The sequence below is a fragment of the Lycium barbarum genome, chromosome 4 (genome assembly GCF_019175385.1).
Source record: "Lycium barbarum isolate Lr01 chromosome 4, ASM1917538v2, whole genome shotgun sequence".
NCBI lineage: Eukaryota > Viridiplantae > Streptophyta > Magnoliopsida > Solanales > Solanaceae > Lycium > Lycium barbarum.
Window position 1 is genome coordinate 126,717,877 of NC_083340.1, and position 20,221 is coordinate 126,738,097.

At 37.5% G+C, this 20,221-nt stretch overlaps 1 non-coding gene across 1 annotated transcript; it reads right to left on the reverse strand.

The window, feature by feature from the left end:
• Nucleotides 1-19,583: 19,583 nt before the first annotated feature.
• Nucleotides 19,584-19,654, reverse strand: LOC132639005 (small nucleolar RNA Z267). The gene has a single exon (XR_009582054.1). It is a non-coding gene; the product is annotated as a small nucleolar RNA Z267 (small nucleolar RNA).
• Between the last annotated feature and the right edge of the window lie 567 nt (nt 19,655-20,221).

Below are 20,221 nucleotides of genomic sequence, written 5' to 3' on the forward strand. Positions count from 1 at the left end.
ACAATCAGATACAACTCAACACAGTCCAAAGTATCAAATTCAGTACCAAATTTACCAAGTCTAGCCTATCTCCTCAAGATCAACTATAAGTCCAAAATACTACCTCAATAATCACTATCAAGTCCAAGTGTCACCATAAGGTCAACCATCACGTCTAAACACAACGTCATAAGTAAGAATGAGATGAATGCAATGCAAATGCAATGATACACACATGCTTTGGGCGGAAATATCTCATCGCCTCGACAGTCATGACCCATGGGGGACCGCTAAGTCCATGTACCTGCTGTGGCACACACCCCGATTCTATAATCAATGTTGCTGAACGTGCAACCCGATCCGACTAAGTGCCGCGGCACGTACAACCCGATCCAAGAAAGTGTTGCGGCGCTCAACCTGATCCCAATATATGTTTAAATAAGTGTATGCATGATAATAATGCCAACATGAATATAAAAACAGAATCGTGCCACACATGGACACCTATCTCAATCACAATATGAATATCATAAACTTACTTTCCTTTCCAACAACCTCAACATTGATAAATGTGCTCTCCAAATCATAAGGCAATCACTAAGCATCAATTCTAGAATCAAACACGTGGAGACAAGCAAACAAATCAGAATAAGGCAACAACTTAATAGAACAAAATAAGGCGACTTGACATAGTCAACATCAATACCAACCTAAGTATTCCATCCCAAACTTCATACCCAAAGGTTTACATGCTTTCTCCAACAATCACTAACTCTACATATGATTCGCTAAGCAAAGTCTAACCAAAAAGGCAAGTCTTAACCTACCTGGAAAGCCGAACCTGAGCCACGAACCGTCAAACCTTTGCCTTTCCCTTTCTTTGCGCCTCTAAATGCTCAAAGTCTAATCATATTCTAGTTTTATATTTGTAATCAAGAAGGATGATACCATATTGCTATACTTCTAGTTAGGTCAAATTCTAACTCATACAATTGGGGAAACGGACCCACAGTGGTAAAATGGCAAATTGGAAGGTGAAATATGCAATTCATGTTCCAGATGATCAAACCCACTATTCAATTGCTAACACAACTCAATATTAAGCCTAATTTGGATTTAAAGTGAAACCCCCAATTTTAGGTAAGAAACCTAACTTTTCAATCCTCAAATTATTCACTAATAATGAATGAAATAAGCTTAGCAACAATAAATTCATCAAATTCTATGGTCATACTAGTCAATTTCACCATGAATTTCCATTTAGGAAGTTTAAAACCCATTTCAAGAAATTTATCATAAGACTCGTCTTCCCCACTTTGATTCTAGTGATTCTAAGGATGGATTAAGGATTTAGGATCGAAAATGATGACGTCTAGGGTCAAAGATCTTACCTCCAAGAAGATTCAGTCCAAAAGCTATTCAATTCGCCCATAATGTGCTTAGAGTGTGATGATGGGAAATGATAGGGTTCAAGGGTTTTAACTTAAAAAGGAAGGAAATAATATGGTCGTCATTCGTTATACCGGTCGAATTACTTCGTTGTAGCGAGCTCGCTACGATGCCACTTATCCTTCTACAACGGCCAAGAATACAACTCATAAGGCGGCTATGGCAGCTTCCCTTCCGCTATAGTGAGTACGCCACAACGGATACCTGTCCGCTAGGACGACTCGCTATAGTACTATCCCACACGCTATGGCGATCGGTTCCTCGCTATAGTGGGACTGCTACCACGAGCTTGGTGCCGCTACAGCGGACAACAGACACCAAAAATCCTGCTTTTGACAAAGTTCCACCTTAAATTCAACTATCACTCGAGGCCCCACAGATACAAAACAACCATGCAAACATACATAAAAATCTGTTACGAACACATCTGTGGCCTCTGAATTTTCAACGGAGGTCTATTTTGCGAAGTCAACCCCCAATGGCCTAAAGCTAAGTTTCCAACCCAGGTCCTAAAACGCTCCCAAGTGCCTTGGGATCCGAACCGAACACCTCACCAAGTCATAAACGGTCATCTGAATCTCTCAAAATCAATATAATTCCAAAAAAGTTCCGTTTACCAAAAAGTCAACTTTGAGTCAAATGAATCGCACTTTAAGGCTCAAACTTCCAAAACTCACACTAATACTCACCTGATGACCTCTGGAAAGAGTCAACAGAGGTAAAAGAGTCAATAGTACTATAACGACTAATCGGGTTGTTACAACTTCCCAAATAAACCATCAGGTCCATTTGCACTTGTACCATTTAGAGTAAAAACTGCTTGTTTTACCTCCTCCATACATGGCATACTGCACAACAGATCATTTGTCTCTTGATCAACCAAATGTGGGATATGATCAAGTACACTACTGCAGGTGAGCTCCTTGGATTCTTTTGATCATCAACTTTTTCCTTCTACCCTTGACCAGATTGTGAAAAAATCTAGTATTTCTATCCCCTTCAGAAACCAGTCCAGGCCAGCTTTCTGTCTCCAATATTCCTCTTCATAATGTAAACACCTCTTATGCTCAACTTGAGCACATTGTAACACGCATCTGTTAGAAGCACTGGAGTCTTCTTTAAACAATTCTGCTTTAATCCTGACAGTCTCCTCTTTAATACTCAACTGCTTAAAGATGTCACCATATACTTCCCTACTCTAACTAGACAACACACCCTTCAGTTTTTCAGATTGTATTTAAGGCTAATAAAAGGTTCAAAATGCTCATATGATATCCAGTTCTACTTAACAGTATCATGAAAAGATTCATGATCAGACCAAAAATTAAGGAACTGAAAAGGTCTGACAATGCTTGATGAAACTTCACCATATGTACAAAGTAAATGAGCATGGTCATATCCCATCCTTGCCAAATGCTCAACCTCAATATGGATTAACAATTCCTGAAATTGAGAATTCACCAGCGTTCTATCAAGCCTTTCAAAAATGTAGTCATTAGCTGATCTTCCATTCCACCTGTGAAAGGGCTCCCCTTGATATTCACCTCCTCTAATTCATACGAAATAACACAAAATGCAAAATCTTCAGCATCATTCAGATCAATAGGTAAGCCCAATATCTTTTCTTGCTCATTCAATACAACATTGAAGTCCCCTCCAACCATCCATGGTAGTGTAATTGATGTAGCAAGATGATAAATATTGTCCCACAGCTCCAATCTATCTGTAGCATCACATTTAGCATATACAAGAGTTGTGACAATAGCTTGACTATACTCCTGGAAAAAGAGTTTCAATGTTATATGTTGACTTGTATCCAACAACACTTCAACCTCTATATTATCAGCAACAAAATACCATATTTTTCCATTATAGTTTAAAATTAGCAGTATGCCTACTCAGTTTCCTTTTGTACTTTTGAATATGTCTAGACTGTTGGAAAGGTTCCATCAGAGCAACTAAAAAGAATTTAGGATGTCTATTAAGCATTTGTAACCTATGAAAGGCTTTCTGAGTCCTCACACACCTAATATTCCAGATCAGAGATTTAATCATCATTTAAAACTAGTTTTAGCTACAACCCTCTTTGGTAAAACCCTTGTTGGTTGTTGTTTTTCCACAATATCATGTTTGCTATCCTTTTTTTGACCCTATGCAGTAGATTTTGAAGAAGTCCCACTATGATTATAAACATTCTCCATGTTCTTCAAAATATAATCTGATTTCTCTGCATTATCACCAACCACTTTCTGATAACTTGGACTTTTTTCCCATCCACCATCTCAATATTATGAGACACTAAATCATGCAACATCTTATTAGGAGAAATTTTCCTTGGATTTGACACATCTAAAGGGAAAATGTTTTCACTAACAACCACTTCCCTCTCATTCCTTATACCTCTCTCAGCTGATGTGTTGTTTCTTGGAGATAGCATCAACATCTTATCAACTTGAGTGCCTTGCTCCAGAACCCCATCTAAACAACCTACTACATGATCACCTTCTTTAAATACCTCCCCTTCATTTGCAGTGTCTGGACTATCCACATCCACTCTTCTAGAAACCCCTTCATCATCAATCATATCATCTATCATATCACCCCAAGAACCATTTGGCTGATCCATCTTTATCTCTTTTTCCCAAATCAGGATCATTTGAACTCTATGTTGAAAGAAAATTTTCAGCCTCTTCCTTTGTGAATTCTTCAACTGGCTTGTGCAACACAATCTCTTGATGAGCCTGATCCCCATCAACTTTATGTAACTATTTACTATTATTCACCTTGACCTGAGATAATCCAGATTCACCCTGAGTTGCAACACTGATCTCTATTTGATAACCCCTATCAATGCTTGTAGTATTCTTGTAACAACCAGTTTGGTCATTATAGTCTTTTCAGCACTTTTGACTTTTTCCCAAGCTTGTTAGCTCACTTTTGACCCGAGGGGACCATTGACGCGCTTCCCGAGGTGTTTAGATTTGATTTGAGGGACTTTTTGGGAAAAATTGGCTTTAAGCGAAAAAAAGTTGACTCAAAGTTGACTTTTGGGTAAACGGACCTTTTTCGAAAATTTGTCGATTCCGAGAGGTCCAGATGGTCTTTTAGAACTTGTGTACATATCTGGTTCAATTTCCAATACACGTGGGTGCATTTTAGGACTTGGGTTGGGAAGTTGGAATTGAGGTATCAGGGGTTAACTCGGTCAACGAGACCTCCGTTGGAAATTCTGAGGCCACGAATGCGTTCGAAGCCTGTTTTTTATGTGTGTGTGTGTGTGTATGGTTTGTGAGCAGATGGCCTCGGGTATTAGTTGGGATTTCAGATTGAGATTGTGATTATTTTGCAAAACATCTGGTGCTGGTGCCAGCTATAGCGGCACCCTTACCGCCTGTTGACACCTAATTTTTGACCTCCTATAATTTATTTTAATCACTTAGAGTCCTTGAATAATAAATAAAATGAGCTATGCACCTTAAAAGGTTTAAATAACTTTTATAAATTGTTCAGATCAATATTTCAGTCCCTTTTAATTGGTGAAAAAGGTTTTTCATGACATCACAAATTATTTAGAAATTAATTGTTACTTTTATGATATTTATGAGATACTTATTAGATTTAATCAAAGAAAAAAAAAGGCATTTGGTTTAAGAAAATAATAATCATTTATTTAATTTTTTAAATTTTCAAAAAAAAATCAAAATTAGCAAATACTTATTTCCCTTCAATTCAAGAAGTTTGAATAATTTAAATAATTTACCATTTCACCCCTTAATCATTAATTTTGCATAATTGTGTAATTTGTCAAAACTATTTACAATTGTCTATAAATGTTTTAATTAATAAATTAGGTGGTCATTATTGAAAATTGATTTTTAAATTATTTAATTATTTTTGTTATGGCCACAACAAATTTAATCAATTCATGGTTTAAGGAAATGGGGTCATTTTTGTAAAATTATCCTCTTAATGGCCTTAATTGAAATAACTAAATTCACTGGCTCAAATTAATAAGGTCATTAATGCAATTTAATTTTAAAATTTGCTCATTAGGCCAAATATGGCCATAATTGAAATAATCAGTTAGATTAAAATCAATTAGGGCCACATTCGCAATATTAAGCCCATTAACACAGTTGGCCATTTTAAAATTATTTTAATAGGTTAATTATGTCCTAATTTGTCTATAATTAAAATATTATTACGAATAATCAATTTTAATTTTTATCTTATTATTAAATTACCTATTTTCACTCTATATATACACATGTATACACTAGGTATACATATATATGTATACACTACAAAAAAAAGGGGTCAGTCTTATTTTAAGACTTGTACCTAGTCCAGCCCAAAACAGGCCAAGACCCGACCCAATTCCGTGTCTAATTAAAGGGGTATATCCCCCTTTCATTTATTAGGAACCAAACGACCCCTTCCCCCTTACCCTTTCTCTCTCTATCCTTTTCCGTGAAAACCCTAGACGCTACCTCGTTATTCTCTCCTCTCTTTGCCAAAAATGGTAAAAATGCAGAGTTTAGCAGTGAGATCGCAGCTTTTTCATGGCTATTATGGTTAAGCAATTAATGTTTCACTTGATTCGCGAAAACAAAATCCAAACACGGTAATAAATCGCCTCTTTGCTTTATTTTATTTTATTATCCAAGAAACCTGTGATTTATGTGCTTTATTGTTGTACCTTCCTTGAGCCTCATTGGTTGAACAAGAATGGATCAGATCGAGTCGAGCAAGACTCAGATCTGACCATTCGTTGTTGATTCTAGTTAATCTGAGCTATGTGAAGGCTTGCGAAGGTTAATTTTAGAGAAAATTGGGTTGTCCCACATCGTGTGTTTAATTCCTTGAATGAATCTTGGGGTTCTATGTTCTATAAATAGAACCCTAACACTGTGAAAAAAAGGAGGAAAAGAAGAGTTTTTTAGAGTTTGAAGAAATTCTTGAAATCTCAGAGCCTTGATTTGAGCATTAAAACTCAAAGCCTAGGCTCACAATAAAATTTTAAAAGGTTTGGCCTTTGTTCTAGGGTTTAAGTCTTTCTTTAGTTATAAAATATTCGTATTTTTCTTTCATTTTCTGTGTGATTTGAGTCGGGGTTTAGAAGCATAAAGGCTCCAAGTTCAACTCTTGACAAGGCTGCGCAATAAAAAAGGTAACATTTTATCTTATAATTTCCTCTTTGTATTTACCTTTAAGTGTGCATGATGATATGTCTAATTTAGGAATATGGTTAATTTAGGAATATTTTTGTGTTTAGTTAGCTTGCCTTTACATTATTTTTTTAAATTGCTTGTCTGGACTGTTGAGCATTGCTGATTTGAGCTATGCTAGTTCTCAAGTTTTTGTGATCACTTTCCTGTTATCCTCCTTGAGTGTTGGTTTGTTAAAGTTATAAGAGTGAACAGGTTTAGCTTAAGTTGGTCCCTTGATGAATTATATTGATCTGTGGTTGTGCGTAGTGGATATGTGATCATGATTACTAAGTAGTACTTTATAAACCAAGTCTAAATGGAGTTTTACTTAGAACCACTAGTATAATAATTCATTCTTTATTTGGATCACTTACTTAAATAAGACTAAACTAAGAGTAAAAATGGGAGAAAGAATGCTGAAGTAAGCTTATGTTTAGAGAAACACTGCTTATAGTCAAGGTTTAGAATTGGTTGTGATATTGAAGATAGATTTTGAGTCATTTGTCATTTGAGAAAATAATGATAGTGGATGTATAAAAGGCATATGTTGTTTGTCAATTCCAAGTATGAATATCTTACTTGGTCATTAGATACTTGAACTAAATTATTTATTAGTCATTAATCAGAAATAGGATAAACCTATTTGAGATACAGTAATTGATCCAACACTAAGTGTTAATACACCTAATCATGAATGATCTCTCTATGTGGTCTCCTGAACTGATGGCATTAAGTGTTGTTTGTGAAGTTTTTCTAACTTTGAATGATTATGTGTCATTGTCACAAAGGAGAAGTGTTAACTAATCTGTCATTCCTTTGATGTACAATTAGGAACCCCAGCCTTTTCTTGATTTAATCCTGAGAGATAAAAGGGCAAAGTGAGAAAGAATAAAAATGGAAAATCTGTTTTCTAGTTTGTCAAAGTCCTTTGTAAATGAGCTTATCTGTGTAGTGTCATGGTCATAACTGGAATTAGACATAAGAGGAGAGTAGTCTTGACCCTTGGAAATTTTAACACATATGTCTGTTTGCTTCTATCTTGGTTTGTTTGTATATCACTTAGTCCATAAAATAAAGAGCCACATGTTTGAGGCGTTGCATTAAAAATAGAAGATTAATTACCTAACCTTTAGGAAGACCCTAGTGGTGTCACTTGGTTTAGGATAGGGGATGGAGAAGGAGAGTTTGTTCCTGGGGAGTGAAGGGTGAGCTTAGGTATGAACTAGAAGTGATGACCAGTGGAGCCTTTGTTCCCCTTTTACTGAAAGAAAAGACCAGGAAAGGGTGGGAGGTGGTGACCTCACCTTGCACTTATCTTTTCTTCAGGACCTAGGGACTCTCTTTTCTTTCTAAATCATTTCCTATAACCATGGGATTTACCAGAGGTTCTTGTATGATTGCCCAAACACTAATTTTGAATAATAAAATTATTAATGAGGTCACTAAGTCCCAAGTACTAGTATGGTATATTATGATAGCACTGCTTAATTAACTGTCTTCTTGACATGTTTGAATATGTTTGAAAACTCATATAGATTCGTAGGTGTTAAGTGCCATGACTTTGTTTTAAGATTCTGGGGATGCTTTGCAGATCTATCTATTTGGTTTGTGTTTTTTTCTCTCTTTTGAATTACTGTGCTGTGATATATTAGGTATCTTTTACTTAAAATAAATGAAGTCTATGTATGACAACTTACTCATGAGATGTGTATCTGTTTCCTGATGTGTGATGGCACTAATTGGTGTCTAAATGAAGGTTTTGATCCTTTCTCTTGTAGAATGTTGATACACTGAATGATATGGTAAATCATGATATGTAATGGTTCCTGGTTCTAGTAATAGACGTGATGGAAAGAGAGGATGTTAAGTGAAATCAATTAAGGTAAAAATAAGCGTGGTGTGGTTAATCCATGACAATGTCCCTTCTGATAAATGTGATTTCTGATTGCTAAAATAGTTTCACATGATTTTATTTAATCAGTAAAATGACTTAGAGAAGTCTTTTGACACTTTATTTGGTCTAAACTATAATTCTATGATGTAAGAGTTTCTTAAAGGGTTTTAAATATGTGATTAAGGTCTAACGTAGGCTAACATAAGGCATTGATATGACATTTGTGCTAATGGTGTCTCACTAAAACCAATCACTTAGTCTTAAAAGATCAAGAAGTGCAAAAAAGGGAGGTTGATATCAAAATATGTCTAGATCTTTCTTTGCTAAGCTATTTGCATCATTTTAAGTGTTAGGGTTCAAATGATAAGTTTTGTGGTGATCATGATTAAGAATAATATTGAGGGTGGTGTTTGGCTCTCTCTCTCTGAGGTTGAAATATGTAGAGTCTGGCCTTATCTTGTACTATTGTGTTAAATCAAGCTTAAAGTGAGATGTGCAGATATGTAGGTCTATGGAGGTGTGTTTGCCATATGAATACATTTGACTATACAATCCTGTCATAGAGACCAGTTATGCCAAACGTCTTAAAGGGAGATCAGACCAAGTATTTAGAAGATTACCATCAACCTAAGTTTGTTTGATCACCTGTCCACATGAGTTGTCTTTGAATCCTGTCTAAAGGTCCCGAGTGCATTTAAATGAAGCTGACATTAGTCCTAGTCAATATGTGTGATTGTCTCATGTCCAGAGTATGAAATAAATAAAAAGAGAAAGTGTGAGTTAAATTCACTAATATGGATTCATGCCCAAGTCATTAAATTCCTGTATGATCTTATTTAAAGCAAGTTGGTTCAAGTCTCAGGAGGAAAACCTGGCTGTCTTTTTTTTTTTTTTTTTTTTGAAATCCTTGAGTCCTGTTCTAGGCCTTAATATTTGGTCTATGCGCTTAAGGGCCACTACTTGACTGTTTTGCCTCATGGGAATTTATGTGACTGGGATAGATAAAGCCTACATAATGGCATGACCTGCTGGGTATTCAGGCTAGTATATGATGATTTTGTGAAGATCAAAATGACTTAATGAACCCTCTAGCAATAAGTTGACTCAAGTTAAAACTCAATCCAAAAGAATGTGGGAACTATTCTTGGATATACTTAGGTTGACATACTCTTATTTTACTACCATCGTTAGTTGTTTGTTTTCCTTTTCTTGAATACCACTATACCCTGAATTAGTTAGTTAGATTCAAAGAGGTTTGGTTCAGTTCAGTTCTGCCATGCTTGTCCAGATTCATAATTAGTTTTATTACATTATAATGTGATCTTGCACCATGTCTTTTGCAAATAAAATGAATACCTTAGTTCAAAATATGTAAATAAACTTGCTCAGTTGTGTATGAGTACTTCATATGCATTTTTGTGGGTTTCCATTTATGTGAATTGCCCTGGGCTCTCCCATTAATTTAGAGGCATGCAGCTAGCTTCCATCTGCACCATGTTTACTTAATTCAGAACTGTTTTGAGCAATGCCACCTCCATATAACTGTTTATGTTGTGATTGTTTGGTTCATCCTATGGCTTATTAAAGTATTACATCTGCTTGGATCCTCAATTTCTTCTCTCCATACTCTTCACCTGTTCCTATTAGTTTATGGGTGTCCTATACTATGTGCATTAGACTTGTCCTATTTATTCCAAGCCTGTATGTGGATATGTAAGTTTGTGTCCTCTATGGCTGTGTTGGTTGGGAGAGGTAGTTTAGGGGGGGGGGGGGGCGCTTGGTCTGAACTTTCCCCTGGTGACCAGCCATGTCGGAGGTTCCTGAAACCTCTTGGAACTTGTGCGGCATCAGGAATAAGGATGATGATGACTTTTCCTCCCCACCACCCAAGTCTTTTCAGATGAGTTTAAGGGCATGGAAGTGCATATGCATACTACATGGACTTGTGAATAAATAGGATACTATGTTTGTATGTGTCTACAATTAGGCATATGATAGGACTTGTGAATAAATAGGATACTATGTTTGTATGTGTGTGCAGTTATGCATATGATAGGACTTGTGAGTAAATAGGATACTGTGTATGTATGTGTGTATAGCTATACATATGATAAGATCAATAAAATATTAGACTAACCATGGTCTTTGTTTTTTTCCTTCATCACTGTATGGCCATTTGGGTCGACGTCCAGTCACCCTTTTAGGCCAAAGGCCCAATAAGGAAATTCTTTCGAAATTACTGAGTCCAAGAAAAAGAAAGGGAAGCTAGTATATATTTGAAGGCCCAGTTGTGGGTGAAAATGACACGAAGGCCCAACCATGGGTAAAAATAGTTAACTAGGGGTTTGGTACACCCCTAGTCTATCCTTCCTACGTATTTATGCTATTCCAATTTTCTTAAAATGTTGTATTGTATTCATACACTTAAAAACCACAGTATTATTGGAATCGGTTATGGTTCGAACTAGGCATCTTAGGCAAACGGTGCATATGTCGTTTAGCTGACTCTAGATCCTTTAAAAAAAAAATCAAAATCTGGATTATGCGTAGTAATCTTTTAACTTAAATGGGGATTAACCACAATCTTTTTTATGTTAAAAAAAAAAAAAAAAGAGGACTAAGAGATTTTTTTAGATCAAAATGGCATGGTATTTTACCCAAAACTAATGGGGGGAAGCAAATTGAACTATTTTTCAAAGTAGATACATTTTCTGGGTTTGAATTAGCCAAAACTAATATATTCTAAGCCAGAGCCCATATGATTGTTCATTTGGGAGACAGGCAGTTAAATCATTTTTGGGCCAAAGCCCACATGGCTTGTTTTGTCTCTTTTAGAAAAATAGATGGTTAAATTATTTTGGGGCTAGAATCCACATAGCTGTGTTTAGAAGTAGAGGGTTAAATTATTTTGGGCCAAAATCCACTCGATTTTTTCTTTAGAAAAACAAATGACTAAACTATTTTGGGCCAGAGCCCACTCAGCTTTTTCTTTTAGAAATCAAGCGGATAAAGTATTTTTTGGACAGAGCCCACTTGACTTTTTTTAGAAATAAACGGTTAAGGTATTCGGGCCAGAGCCCACACGACTTTTGGTTAATAAAATAGGTAAATCTCAAAACGAGATTCTCTTAAAACAAAGAACATGGATCTGGGGCCTTACCCAGAAAAACTACAAATTTCTTTTTTACAAAAATCACCATGTCCTAAAAGCCCAAATTCATTTTTAAAGAAACGTATTCAATATTTCTAAATTATGGAAAAACCCTTTTTTGAACTAAAATGGCCAAAACATATCTGTAATTATAAAAGTTTCAAGGTAGATGGTCGAAAAGTATTATAAGTTGACCCGAGCCAAGTATGAGTTAAGCATCAATGGAGTTATATTCACTTGTTATTAAAAACATAACAATTTTTACACTCTTTATAAAACATATACTCTCCTTATATTAAAAGGAAATTATTTATCCGGACATTACAAGTCCAAACCTAAATACCCTATATGTAAAGGGGATATATTCAATTCTTTTCCAAAATGATATGCAAATGACAGATATTGTAAATGCGAGAATAAACACTAAATAAGCAGTTCATGCAAATATTCATACATTGGAATTCGAAGGTCAACTGTATAGTGCGACTCCTTAATACTAGGGTGCCTAACACCTTCCCTAGGGGATCACCAGAATCCTTACCTAGAACTTTGGATTACGGAGGCTTTTTCACTGTATATAAATAAATACTTCGACACTGGTTTTCCTAATTTCCTAAAAATTAGGTGGCGACTCTTTTAAAACAAAGTCCGAAAGAGCACCAACGATTTCGAAGTGGCTTTTTCGAGCTCTAACCCCGCCCGCGAAAATGTGAACCGTCACAGATAGTGACTCCACTGGGGACTTAAAGGTTCTAACCATAAGGATTCCAATATAATGTGGGTATATTTGCTTTAACTGTTTATGTGTTTACTTTCCCGCAAATTATCAACTGTCATTTGTATGCATATCATAACTCCGCCACTCCTGGCACTTATTTTACTTTTTGTTCCAAAGGTGACTTTGCGGAGCTCGCGGTCATATGTTCAGTATAAAATCAAAATATTTCTTTTGGAACCGTTATGAGCCAGGGTTGGTTCATAGTCATCCAACATCCCTAACAGTTCAGCCATAGTTGTCCGCTCGGGTCCCCGGTCTTTTGTGAAAAGCCCACTCTAGTAAAAACTAGGATAGAACTAAGACAAATCCCTACCGAACTAGAGCATTCATACCTAGACGAGCTTTGGGTATCTCAGACCTACCTAAAGCTCATTAAGAGAGACCACCCTGTGTTTGGACGGTCTATGACCTGAAGAGCACCGCATTTCATTTATGTGCTATATGGAAACATTGTTTGTGCCTATGTGATGAACCATTGACCCTGTGGGGATGGAGGAATCTTAAATGTGTTCTGTTTTGTAGATGGAAGGCTGAATCCGTTTTGACATAGTTATCGAAGCTCCGGATCTGTTGAGAGTTTGGTGGGAATGGTTGGGTGATACTCATCGAAGGGTCGTCCGGAGCTAATAGAGATATTAGCTGGACATTGGGATGATAAGGAAATGTTGTTCCACTTCGGTGATATCGAAATGACTCCAACCCTAAAAGAGATTAGGGATGCCATAGACAGCTATGGAACATTTCTAAGGAGACGAAACAAGCCAGATCACAGCCTGTTGCTCCCATAAAGGCCCACAGTCGGCCAAATCATGAAGTTTCTTGCATTGACTAAGGCGCCCTGGGCACGAGGACCCACCGTAGCCTTTAGGGATCTATACCAGAGGTTCGAGGATGTCACCGGGTACACGCTGTATCAGAGGGAGTTAAGAAGTAGAGAAGAATAGGAAGCAGTTTGACCTTTGGCGTTCGCCATAGCCTTGCCAGGCACTATGGTGTTTTCACGGGATGAATCATTGGTCGTAGACTCCTGAGTGATCTACTTGGCCCACGCTATCTTCTATGGTATAACCAAAGATCAAGAAACAAGGTATTTTGACTTGGCACCCATCATCCTGGCGAATATTTTTCGGGCTTTAGACAAGTGTCGGAACCATTTTCGATACTTCCAAGGATGTAACATGCTGTTACAGTGGTGGATTATCAACCACATCAACAAGGCTAAAGAAGTCCAGTATCTAAGCAACAACAACAGGATAGACCGCCTTACAAATAATTGTTCGAAACTCAGTTACATGTCCAAAGGAGTGTGGGCCCGCTTTTTTGCAGAGTTGACTGAAGATAGGATCCAGTGGATGTTTCCTGACTTCATATTCGAAATCGTGGTGGTTCGAGGCAAGAATTGTCCCTTTGTGCCATTAGCAGGGGTTCGAGAAATCCGTCCTTGTTATCCATCTCGGGTCTTAAGGCAATTTTGTAGAGGACAAGTGATACCTCAGGTAGGGAACCCTGAGCAATTCATCCTTGAGCACACAGAGTAGAAAATCAAAAACGCTAGTGCAATCCTCTGGGAATGGAATGGTTGTGTGAGTTGGGGTCCAGCTACTTTATCTCCAAACAGATTCGAGGTAGGGTATGACCCAGGGTATCATGAGTGGCTCCAGGGACACTTAGCCCATGCATCTATCCCAGGGCCCACACTTCTGCACGATGCCCGAGAAGAAGAGCGTTTGAAGGAGTGTTTGGAAATCACGGATGAGCATTTGGGAAGAAACAGATCCGGTGATAATTAGGATGGAGATGCACTAAGCACGACTTCGGATTCAGACCACACTTCGGAGGGTCAAGAAGGCCAAGACAAGCCAGGCCTCGACATCTGCCGCTGGAGGAGAACCCTGCTGATTTATTGCTTTATATCAAGCCGCATGTCAGCTTCATCATGTTTGTAATCCCTTCAGGCAAGATATTTTATTATTACTTATTAACTAATGATGATTTTCCGGGGCAATGTTTCATCTTCACAAATGGCACTTGCATGTTTCAAGCGATTAAGAGAGCCTTAACTCAAAAAGGCCTTAGGAACGCGAGTAGTATAAATATCTACAAATTACATGTTACACCTCGGAAAAATCTTCCGTTGGTATGCGGGTGAATGACCTAGTGATGAGCACGAGTGTATGATGTTTTCATGAGTAAGAAACGACGTTTGATGACCCTAAATAAGATTCCAAAGGCAATCGCAATAAGAGAGAGGTTATGCTCCATAATGAATAATTATAGGTTTTGGAATTGTGAAAAGTTGCAAGTTTGCATTCTGGCCAGTGGTCGTAAAATGAAATATGGACCGTAAAGTGGTATACGGTCCGTAAACTGCCATGTCGTATTGTGGCTTCCAAAACTTCAAACTTTCTGCCAAATGATCAATGGTTAAATACGACCTAGAATACGGACCGTAAAGTGGTTTACGGTCCGAAAACCATGATCGTAAATCACCATGTCCCAGCCCGAGTTTCTGGTTCTGTTATGATTAAATACAACCACGAAGGACGGTCCGTAAACTGGAATACGGACCGTAAACCAAGTTTACGACCACTGTGCACTTCAAATCAGATTTTTAAGTCATTAAATAAGGGGACCAAGGCTTATTTCATTTCACTTCTACATCACACCCTTCTCTCTAAAACATCTCTCTACATATATTCCACAAGTTTTCAAGGGTTTTTAGTGATCAACAACACAAAATAAGTGAATCAAGTGTAAGCAAACCCATTAAAGATCATTCAAGTCAAGAAATCCAAATGGAGAAAAACTAGGGTTTTTGCTCAAGTGGAGTATTTCGACTAAGGCTTGTTCCTACAACATCTAAGGTAAGATTTATGGTATTTATATGTTGTTTAAGGTATTTGGAAGTTGAAATGCTTGGATTTTTGAAGAGTATAGCAAAATGGGTCATGAAAGATGAATAGTGACGTTTTGAGAAATAGTTTGAATTGAATCATGATTGTTGTTGTGTTGTGACATGAATGGGTTATAAATGACGTTAAGATCATGAAATAGTCATTGTATGTGAATGGACGAAATCGTGTGTTATGGTCTTGAATATGGAAAATTGGAAGTGAATTGAGAATATGGATAATGTAGATGACTAAAGGATATTGTTATGATATAGTAAATGTATTGTTGAAGTTTGGGAATTGAATTACGATATGGAGGAATGTTGTATAAATAAAGGAGATGCTGTCCGATTTTCCCTAGCTTTAGCCATTTATGCTAGTTGTCAATTCTAACGATAGTATGATCTTGATGAAGGTATAATCGCAAGCGTGGAAGGGAACGTGCAAGTATTATATAGTCGAACGAAAAGGTATGTAAGGCTAACCCTTATTTCATAAGGCATGGTTCTTTGGCCAAACGTGTAAATCTCCTATAAGACTATGATTCCCTTCGAACGATTTGATTCTCCGAGCTAGTAAACTCCCGATGCTCGATGTGCTACGATTGTACTAAGTTCCTCGTATGACGAGTAAGCCTATAGGGTAGATCTAACGATAATGGCAATGATATTAATGATGATGAGAATAAAATGATGCTAAAAGATGCTTATGAGCTATTATATGTATGTGTGCCTATGAAGGGCTATAATAAGACCCCGAGCTTATCACGCTGGGTAAGAATATATGTATATGAATATGTATAGAGTATGTATATGATTATGAAATGCGCGCGCACTTCTGCAGAAGGTACGGATAACCCTGATGCCTTTGTAGGGCCAGGTATGTATGATCTTGAGCCTTGGTTGGCCAAGTATGTATGAAACACCGAACCTTTATGGTCAGGCACGCTATAGCTATATATATATATATATATATATATATATATGTATGTATGTATGTGTATATGACATCAATATGAGTACGAATATGTTATAAAAATGAATGTGAAGGTAAATAAATACGGATATTGATGTATGTACACGGATACGCAATAGAAATGGAATGTCCTTGTGGAAAGCAAGTAAGTGCTATGACGACGATATTATTATCTCCCATGTTATGCTATTTCATATGTTGACTCTTAAGCTTTCATATTGATATTGATCATGCTTTACATACTCAGTATATTCTTCGTACTGACGTCCTTTTGTTTGTGGACGCTGCGTCATGCCTGCAGGTGCACAGGGAGACAAGCTTGATCCATAGCTATATTTTCAGGGACTACATAGCGGAGCTCCATTTCATTCGGAGCTATAGCTTTTGGGTACTTATTCTTTTGTGTACATAATTATAGGCATAGAGGGGTCCTGTCCCGCTCATGTGATATGTTATAACGTTCTTAGAGGTTCGTAGACATGTGTATGTGGTTAGATGTGTTTGGCCTTGTCGGCCTATATTTTTATATCTCATTTTGTTGGCCTTGTCGGCCCATGTACATTGATGTGGCCTAGATGCCTATGATGATATAAGAAATGTTATCGTCCAATTGGGACTAGTATGATTGATGGCTAGAATGCGTGATTTGATTTATGGCTCACCTAGACGTTATGTGAAAGTATGTTAAAGGGGTGCCCGGGTTGGTTAGCGCCGGGTGCTCGTCGCGGCCCTAGTCGGTTCGTGACAAAAGTGGTATCAGAGCAGTTCAGTCCTAGGGTGTGTCTACGAGCCGTGTCTAGTAGAGTCTTAGTTATGGGTGTGTTGCGCGCCACACTTATAAACAGGAAGCTGCGGACATTTTAGGAATAAATGACCTTCTTTCTTCATAAGAATCGTGCGATAGAGCTATGATGTAAGAAATTCTTGTTCCTTAATCGTGTGTTGTGTATTTCAGAGAATGCCTGTAAAGAGAAAGACTACAGCAGCCCAAAAGGGCAAGACGGTAGCAGAAAAGCGGGCTGAAAGAGCACCGCCACCAGTAGTAGAGGAAAGTGAGTCCCAGAGTGTGGCTCAATCTCAGTCCTCCCAGACAGTGCCTATTACTGAGGAGCGTGAGGGAGCTTCAACCCCAGCTCCAGCACCTCCAGCTCCTCCACCAGATGCTTCGGGCCAAGATGTAAAAGAGGCCATACATTTGCTTACACAGTTGGTTGCTGCTCAGACTCAGCGACAAAGTACAGGGCAGGGTGACAGGGCTGTTAGTGCAAGGACCCGTGACTTAATTACTTTAAACCCTCCAGAATTCTTGGGTCAAAGCCGGAGGAGGACCCCCAGGACTTTATTGATGGTATGTTGAGGACGATTCGATTGATACATGCTTCAGACACCGAGTTGGTGGAGTTAGCGTCATATAGATTGAGAGATGTCTCGATCCAGTGGTATACAGTCTGGATGGCTTCACGGGGAGCCAATGCACCTCCCCCGGTATGGCAAGAGTTTGTTGATGCTTTTCTCCGTCATTATATGCCTCCAGAAGTCCGGCGAGCTAGAGCCGATAAATTCTTAAATTTGAGGCAAGGTAGCATGAGTGCTGTTGCACCTCATTTTTACCAGAGGCTAAACAAAGCACAACTTATGGAGCTCTGAAAATAATTAATTATGTACAGAGTCGCCACCTAGCATTTAAGGTATACTAGGGTACCTATAAATTATTAATATATGCAGCTTAACATGGTCTACGAAAATAAGTGAGATTCTAGGTAAGGGTTCAAATTATTCCGAAGGGAAGGTGTTAGGCATCCTTCAGAATCCACAAATGTGGTTCCCGGCTGGACCAATTTAACTATTCGAGGGATGTGTAAAAAGGCTTGATTATTACTTAAAACAATTAGTAGAATTTAGACTAAAGAATAACTAATATGACTATTCACATAAATAATCGTGCAATATGTATTTTTTACATATGTGATATAATAATTACTTTTTTTAAAAAAGGTTATGTGCAACTTAGAAACTTAGGTATGTGACAAAGGTATAAAAAGAAAATGGACATGAAATTTTTTTGCACTCGAAGTGAGTTAACTAATTTAACTAGTTAAGTATGTACGCCTAATCAATTAATTATGAGAGTACATTCTAAAGCCTAAATATTGAGGCAAATCACCCTATTTATTCACTTAAGTGTGCTAAGCTATTGAATTAAAACTCTAGCGAAACATGATAACTATAAGAATATTAGCTACAAAAATAATAACTGCCTAAAATTAATTTGTCTAAAACACATAAAATTTAAATCACCTAAGCAGATCATAAATAAATACAACCAACCTACACCTTAAAAAGTAAAGTTTCACTATATTTTATGCTTGCATAATTTAAGAATGTAAAAGAAAATATAAACAAATAATTTAAGAAGCTATTTGAACTTCTTTTGAGTGCCATCTTCAAAAAGTAACTCCGGATACCTGCGTGAGACTTAATAAAAATGTTAGTAAGAAAATAAATAACTATCGGATGAATTAAAGAAATAATGAATAAACTTAAAATAAAAACCCGTCTTTGTACATGGAAGGCCTTGGAAATCGACGAAAATTTCTTCATCGGCCATTCATCATCCCCAGAAGATGCTGATGTCCCTGTCTGTTCTATCATCATTGCAAGGACCAAATGAAATAAAACTTTAAACAAAACACAGGAAGAAACTTAAAATTATTCTCTACAAGAGTTAATACTTAAGAGAAACAAGTGCATGCCTAAGATCAAATATTTTGAGCTATGCAACATACATTTAAAACAACCCCAATCAACCAAGAATGCAGCATTACTGTTATTCAACATTGCATATGGAAATTAGATACAGTCAGCACAACTATTTACAACATTAAAATCTTGGCAAACACCGAGGAATGCAAAGACATAATAAAGATTGAGACAGACGAATGCTGAGAGAAATCCAAAGAAACCGCCATCGCGTGGACAAAATTCGATGACTCAGGCAAATGTACTGTCTACACGATGGAGGTTCATTTGGATATATGTTCCAAGGATGAACAACAAAAGGAGTAATCATTATATAATCAATACAAAATCCAGCATTCCAAGATATCTAACTAGAAAGATTCTTCCTTTGACAAAAGTACACCAGACACGTTGATTAATTAACTTAGGATCCATTAATCCATACGATTATTTCATGATTTAAAGCTCAAAGCTACAAAAAAGGAATGCAAAATAAATAAAGAATTGGCAAAGCCTCAAGCCTCAGCTAAAAAGTTTTGTTCATAGTAAAATACTCAAAGTATATTTAATTACCATCATGGGCAGTCACTCTTTTGCCTTAAAAATGATAGCCAAACTCACCAAATATGTCTCAAATGCAGCAACTATTTTAAGACAATAACTCAATTAGTAGTATTTGTTCATTTTAATTCAGCAACAATCCACAAACGAGACAGTAGGCTCATCAAGCATTGCAGGCAAGGTAGCAAGTCAACAAGTTTGGGATCTGAACTCCCCATTTTAATTTCGAATCTGCCCGAGGTAAGGAACAAATTCCATGGAGGACTTGCTATATTTTGGCGAACAAGAGCTGAAGGAGCAAAACGAGCGTCAAGAACTAAGCCGAAAGAGGAAGATTCGAACCTATTTTTGGGTGTGTCGGAGTTCACCGGAGCTCAAAGATCCAGTGTGGAGGGGCGGCGGCTGTCGACGGCGACGAGAAGAGAGAGAGAAAGAGATGAAGTGGGGCAGCGGGGCGTTGGAGAACGGAGGGCGTAGTGGGCTGGTGGAGCGTGGCTGGTGGTGGAGACGGTGGTGGTCGGCTGTGAGGGAGATCTGGTTTTTAAAAAAATAAATGAAAGTGACAATGATAGAGATGGAGGTTTTGGGTGGTGG